The 7,685-nt window shown below is 33.9% G+C and overlaps 1 non-coding gene across 1 annotated transcript; it reads left to right on the top strand.

The window, feature by feature from the left end:
* The first annotated feature begins 6,334 nt into the window (after positions 1-6,334).
* Positions 6,335-6,460, top strand: LOC117286066. Its single transcript, XR_004517204.1, has one exon. It is a non-coding gene; the product is annotated as a small nucleolar RNA SNORA40 (small nucleolar RNA).
* Positions 6,461-7,685: the final 1,225 nt, after the last annotated feature.

Raw genomic sequence — 7,685 nt, 5'->3', positions numbered from 1 at the left:
CAAATTCTTATTTTTTCTGAGAAATTTTCACTAGATTTTTAAATCCTTAGTTAACAGATATTTGAATTCTTATCACTTCTTCACTCTTATGAATAATTTGGGATGGATAAGTTTTGCGTGATCATATATTTTCAGTTCACTTGAGGATTTACCTAATGCTGGAATTACTCTCTTATAGTTCTATGTTAAACTTTTTGAAGAATGACCAAATTGTTTTTAACAGTGACTCTAACATTTTACATTTTTAATATCAATGGTACTAAAGTTCTAGTTTCTCCACTTTCTGATTTAAATTTATTATCGATTGTCTCTTTTTACTCTAGCCATCTCAGGGGATATGAACTATTATCTTTTTTGATTTTTGATTTATATTTACTTTATGACTAATGATGCTGCTGAGTATATTTTTATAGTCTTATTAACTATTTACTTATTTTCTTTGGAGAACTGCTATTCAAATTAATTTTTCACTTTTAAATTGAGTTATTTATCCTTGCCTTTTGATGTTCATTCATTATTTTTGCTTTTTGTGGCTCAGGCTGGGTAATCTAAGTTGACCTTTAGGTTTATTGATGCTTTTACTGTTTCCTCGGATCTCTCATTAAGTGCTTTTAGTGACTTTTTTACTCGAGTTATTTGGCTTTTCAGTTTCAGCATTTCTATATGGTTTCTCTTCATAATTTCTACCTTTTTAAAGATTTCCTTTCCTTCTTAAGAAGTGTTTTTCATGCTTTAATTCCTTTCCTTTTTCTGTTGTTTGGATTCCTTTAGCCATATTTGAAATAGCTGCTTTATACCTTTTTTAAGAAAGTTCAATATTAGGGCTTCATCAAAAAAGGCATCTATTCATTGTTTTTTCCCCTGTATATAAGACTTATTATCTTATATCTTTGCATGTCTAGTAAATTTTTATTGAAAACAGGGCATTTTTGAATAATATAAGTACAGCATCTCTGAAAATAAGATCCTCTGCTCTCACTTGTGTTCGTTGCTGTTGCTGCTAAATGTTGTGATTGTTTCTATTTCAGCAGATTTTCTGAAATAGTTTTCTAAAATGTCTCTTCTGTGCCACTTGTAGCCACTGAAGCATCTGTTCCATTAGCTTAGTAGTCAGGTAACGATTAGACTGAAATTTCCTTAAATGCCTGGAATGTTTAAATTTGCCAATCTCTACAAAACAATTCTGTATGCATGTGAGTGTGTGTGTGTGTGTGTGTGTGTGTGCTCACACCTTCAACACTCAGTCTGTCTACAACTCTGCCTTAGCCTTCACTTCTATTGCTATAGTTATGTAAAGATTAGATTCTAGGGTCTTCTCAGTTTTTTCTTGAGTCTACTTGCTCTCTTACGTGTGTGAGTCCTTTTAGATTATGAATCATATGTCAAGAAACTTCAAAATCCTATGCATAGCTTATAAGCCTTTCCTCGCAATTTTGTGGTTAGTCTATTGTGGTCCTCAGCTCATAATTAATACCTCAGATAGCAGCAACAAAACATATGCTTGTAACTGGCTTTCGACCAGTAACCCCAAGTAGCAGCTTTAAACCTGGCTAGTTTCAGGCAGGTGAAATAAGGACATCTGGGTTGGTCCTTCAGGGAGCCACCAGAAAGATCAAAGTAAAAATTTACATTTGTTTGTGATTAAGGTCTGTTCTGCTCACTCCAGAATAAAGAATCCAGGCTGTTATTTCCAATAAACTAGATTATCACTGACCAGAGAAAGGATAGTTATAGGATTAGGATAAATGAAAATGCCACAGAGCCAACTGAGCCTAATAAAATCTAGCTATTTCTCTTTCACTTCTAAACCCTGTAAACCTCCGGTTGACCTCCAGAGTTCTGAAAAAGTTGATTCTTACAATTTAGGCCATTGCCCTTCTTTTTATGGAAGAGCGAACTTTCAAAATTCCTTCTTCCAGTATGTTCACTGATTGCATTCCAATTATAGATTTTAAAGTTTGCACTTGATATTTCAAAGTAGTAATTTAAAAGTGACTATACATTCTTTGACACTCTGTTGAGAGGCAGGATCTATTTATTGGTTTTCTAGTTGCTGAGACACAATGTCCAACTTAAAGGAGGAGAGGTTTGATTTGGCTCCTTGTCTCAGAGGATTCAGTCCATGGTTTGCTGAATCTGTAGCACAGACATCATGACAGAAGTGTGTGGCAGGGTAAAAATACTTAGTTCATAGCAGATGGGAAGCAGAGCCACAGAACAGTACCAAAGAAAGGCCAGTTCCCAAGTCATGCTTCTTTAACCTACCCATACACACCCAAAAGTGTTTTCTTAATCCACTCTAGTTGACATATCAGCATTCACATGTAGAATATATATCCTCATTACTTAAATTTGCTCTGGATCATGTTTACTTTTGTTAAAAAGGAGGTGATACTATGTAACTTTCATGGTCATTATTAATGATCTTACACCTTCTGCCTGAACATTTAGGATGATAACATTAGCAGGAACCAGTTGCTATACAAGAATCTAGCTACATTGACAGCACTATGCTATAGAAGCCATGCTTATACCACCAGTTAACAGCCTAAGCTCATCTTTCAATCAAGAGTTGGCATTGACAGCTAGTCATGCAAATGAGCTAGCTTAGAGGTACAACTAAGTAACTTCTTTAGATGACTGCAACCCTATAGAACATCTAAAAATATTGTATGTGAAAAATCCCAAAAGAAAACTGCATGTTGAACATCTTTCTAAATTGTTGACCCTCACTAGCACAAGTATGCATCTTACCAAGTTCTAGTATAATTTGTTAGCAGCAAAAGTAATAGAGAAAATATGATACATTTCTACTGTCTTTTTCCTCTTTTCAGTTTGGTCATTTTTGCAGTATACTGTATAATTTATTTCTAAGGGCAGACACCATATATTAAAAGTTGTAGAGCCACTCATTGTGTGGTGCTATTTTCTTTCAATAAGTACTTAATGTTAATGAATCATCTTGATACAGTTTAGGGTCATTTGTTTTTCATTCACTTTTATTCATATGGCTTACTCCTGAATTGTTCATCAGAGTGTCATCTCTTTGGTGGAATCACCAAATCTTCCCACAGCTTTTCAGCCTAACACGTCTACTTGGTTTCTTGGAAAATTGCCCCCCCCACATAACCTTTAAGTTCACAGTGCTCCACAAGGATAATTCAAGGGGGTAATTTTGTACAATGTGTCGGCTTTTATAGTGTGTTATCCTTTTCCTCTGCAGTCTTTGTCATGAAGCCTTAGTTACCCTGCATGTTCTCTGATGCCTTCAAATAATAGTCCTTCTATGTTTTGCTTTATTCACTTTTGCAGGTATTCTTGGTGAGAAGATTACAACTCAAAGAAGTAGTTAATCCTCTATAGTCTTCCCTGACTGATGTTATATAGTCTGTATTTATTTGTATATTGAATGTCTCCTCAAAACATGTATAGTTTGGGGACAACAGGAGCTAAGCGTTATTCACTCTGTGGTTCCAGCCTAGAAAATTGGCTAGCATAAAGAATATATTCAATAAATAGTTGGTGGAGGGAAAAAATTAGAAAACCAAGAGATATGTTGCTCACTTAATGATTCTTTCATGCAGGTTCATAGCTGGGAAGCTTGGTGTATTTATCTTCTTTGATCTTCATTTTTTAAAAATTTGTCCTACGTCCCGACTCTGCACATCTAATTAGCCATTAAATTTTCTTGATTCCTAACCTTAATGTCTTTCCATTCTGTCCTTTCCTATTCATCCTTGCTATACTGGTTCAAGAATCCCATTGTCTTTTCTCAGGTCACTATTTAAGCCTGGTGATTAATGCCCTGTCTCTAGTTTTTCTTTTATTTCATCTTCTCCTTACTATTTTCTGTATTTTTCTCAAACACAGATTTTATACACACAAGGCTTTAAAGTATCAATGGCTCAAGGCTTTCTAAAAGGATAAGTAAACAAAGATAGTGAATTTTATTTGAGTGGAATACAGTAAACTTCAAACATACATTGCCATGATAAATAAGAATTCTTTCATAAACTTCCCAAATCATCATAATATAAAAACCCAAGTTCGTAGCATGCCACTCTGATTTTATGCATGACTCTTGATGGACAAAAAAAATCGACTCAGTGGAATAACTATTAGATTTACTATAATAAAGGATTAGAATGAAGAAGGAAGTGGAATAGAAATGCAATATTAACTGTGAATGTATGTTTTCGTTGGTCTGCAAGCAAACTTTGAATTCATATCTAGTTTTTAAAAATTCTTAAAGGACTTACACTAAACTGATAGGGCTTTTTCACTTTTAACTAGTTCTATTTTTGATTGACTAATCATAATTGTGTATGTATATGAGGTTCAATGCGATATTTATTATATACACACACACAAAATGTGGACTGATTATATCAAGCTGGTCAGCCTATCCATCCCCTCCCTTTCCTGTCATTGAGACATTTACTCTTTCCGTTACTTTGACATAATAGTATTGCTGATTACAACCATCTTGCACAATAAAACTCTAAACCTATTCCTGACGCCTATCAGAAATTTTAGGCCACCTGATCAACACCTCTTCATTTTGTCCCATCTCACCGCATAGCCTCTAGTAACTATCATTCTGCTTTCAACTGCTGAGATCAATTTTTAAAATTTCATACAGTGAAATCATTTAGTATTTGTCTTCCTGAACTTGTTTGATTTGATTAGATTCATCAGTGTTATTACAAATGATAGGATTCCCCACTTACAAGACTGATCAGTGCTCCAGTGACAATATGTACAGCCTCTTCTTTATCCACTTGTCCGTTTGTGGACGTTTAGGTTGATTCCAGATGTTGGCTGTAGTGAATAATGCTGCAGGGACCTGGAGGGAGCAGATATTCTTTCATATTGATTTTCATTCCTTTGGATACATACTCAGAAGTGAAACTACTGAATCATATGGGATTTTATTTTTAGCATTTTTTAGGAACTTCTATAGAGTTTTTCAAATATACTAATTTATGTTTCCACAAACAATTTATAAGAGTTCTCTTTTCTGCATTTGCAATATTTTCTATCTTTCATTTTTATAAAAACTATCTGGTGGGAATGAAACGCTATCCCATGGAGGGTTTTATGTGCGTTTTCCTGCTTCAGTGATGCTGAACATTTTTCCATATAACTATTATCCGTTTGTATGTTGGCTTAGGAGAAATACCTTTACAATTTCTTTGCTTATTCTCTAATCAAGTTATTTGTTTCTTAGCTAAAGAGTTACTAACTTCTTATTGTTAATGAAATATTGGAATGGATGAGATAATTTTATATTATTTACTTTGATTTTTGAATACTTATTATTACTTGGCATCAACTGTAAATTCCTTACCTTAAATATAAAATTACATAGATTTACATAAGACTATATACAGATAGGTGGCAGATATAGATTTATAAATACAAAAAATATAGCTTTTACAGTCAATTCCACAGCAATGATTAATCGCAGTAAATATTTTTGGTTCTTTTCTTTTCTTTTTTAAATTTATAAACTTTTTTATATAAAATGATAAAAGGTATTTGTTCCCCTAATGAGGTATCCCTTCATCTATTATGGGGTTCACTTTTTCTTTACTGAACTATTTAGTCCTTTCTGTGTCATCCAAACTTATAGAAAGCCATTTATAAATCAAGTTTACCAAGTTTACCAAGGAGACTAGAGTAGGGAAAAGTTAAGGCAATTTGGGAAACAACTGCTTTGAGGAGCAAGGCTGGAAATATAGATCAGCAAAAGTGATATAAAAAAGAGCCACAGTATTAAAAAAGGAAAAGGACAGGGGTGTTAACTTTTTATGCCTCAATTTTCTCATCATTTAGATATTTGACTCGCATAATCATTAGGTGTAATAAAGAATTAATGCATGTAGAGCTTATGATGCCTAGCGTTTAGCAAAAACACTCATAAATATTGCTACTTTTGCTTGATAGAAAACAATAACCTGATACTCAATCAGCCAAATCTATAACTAGAGCATCAGCCAACTTCTGCATCATGAACCGTATCTGAGATCCCTTCTCTTTGAATCATTGCTTTCTTATCTAAACAGACAAAAATGGAAAAAGATGATAGATAGACTAAACATTTGCAACTCAAGCAATATTTTCTTTTATATTTTTAGTGAAGAGACATAATCTAGGCAGTATTCCTCCCTTATCTTCCAAAGATTACCTGGGTTATTTAACTCATAAGTTATTGTGCTCGCTTTGGCAGCGCAGTATATCTAACTCATGAGTTATCATAATGTTTTCTACAAATGTATAGTATGAGAATTGCAGTGAAAAGCTATGAGTCTCATCAAAATGAATAGTAGACAGAACTTATTTGTATTTTGTTTAACTTGTAGACAAAGACTTATAGAGAGAAACAAAAAGTAAATTCTCTCATGCAACTCAAAAGCCATTTCTCGGTATGAATTTTGATATGCAAAGGAAGAATCTTATGATACCTAAGACAGCGTCAAATGATGCAGGTTTTGCTTGCCATTAAGGTGGGTTCTGGGTTAGGAATTACTAACTAAAAAACAGAAACTATCAAAGACATTACAGTACATTATTCCGGAGGTTTTATTTTAATAAAAGACTTTTGTGGCCTTCTTTAATTTGAGACACAGAAAAAGGAGGAGAGGAGACAGGAAGAGAGATGGAGAGAGAGTAAGTAGCAGACCAATGAAAGGCACAGAAGTGTTTCAAATATTTCACATCTATTTACACTGTGATATTTTGTTTTAAGTGGGAGATTTTTCAGACTTTGTGTTTCACCTACAACATGATGTTGACTGTCTGCTGCTATGCATTAGCCCTTTTACCAGGGCTACTTTGACTTACAGACTTACATGTATGTTACTTGGGATTATGCTGCTGGCATATATAGGCACCCACTGCAAGTTTTTTAAATGTTGAAATCAAGCGGTTTGAGCAAAGCCACGCTGAGCACTCAGGTGGTGGAGGTATTTCAGGGATGACAGAAATCAAGAAAAAAGTAATTAGCCAACCCTTCCATGGCAGCTAATTCTCACTGGGCCATGTGCAGTCTATTTTTTGTACAACCAGATGCCCCCTTCAATGTAGTCATATTTTTATTTACATAGAAATGTTATATATATATATATATATATAAAGTTGACAGAAAGTCATCAACTTGCTCTAATTTTGTGGAGAGAAAAATTTACCAGAATCATATGATATCATCTTCTACCCCTATTTTTCAAGTATATCTCTTCTCAAGGCACACTGGTCTAACGTATAAGTAAGCCTGCTGCACAAACCCACCAGGGGTGAGCTTTGATACTACCTCTTTCTGTAGACTTATTGCCCACTGGCTATTTAACACTTAAGCAGACTTGATTTGGTAGGTATTTTTAGCAAGTGCCATCTAGGAAGCTTTTCCACTGCTACCTACTAAATGGAGTTCTTTCTGAATTTCAGATTTTCAGTGGACTGCTTCTAAAATAGTCAAATAACTCTGAAAAAGAACTACTCTAAGTTGGGATGTTTGAGTATAATTCTGAGGGGGAAAAATAAATCCCTGTTAATTCAATATGACAAGAGCTTGGTTTTTATTACAAAGCTATTTTAATGAATAGTTATACCACAATGTTTATTAGGGGAAAAAGCCAATAAATATATAAAAAGTAACTCAATTCTATGGTCATTTAAAAAAGCAA

The sequence above is a fragment of the Fukomys damarensis genome, unplaced genomic scaffold, assembly GCF_012274545.1.
Source record: "Fukomys damarensis isolate Sample0158 unplaced genomic scaffold, DMR_v1.0_HiC HiC_scaffold_14, whole genome shotgun sequence".
NCBI lineage: Eukaryota > Metazoa > Chordata > Mammalia > Rodentia > Bathyergidae > Fukomys > Fukomys damarensis.
The sequence above is the reverse complement of the archived record's forward strand: the minus strand, read 5'-3'. Positions and strand labels throughout refer to the sequence as shown.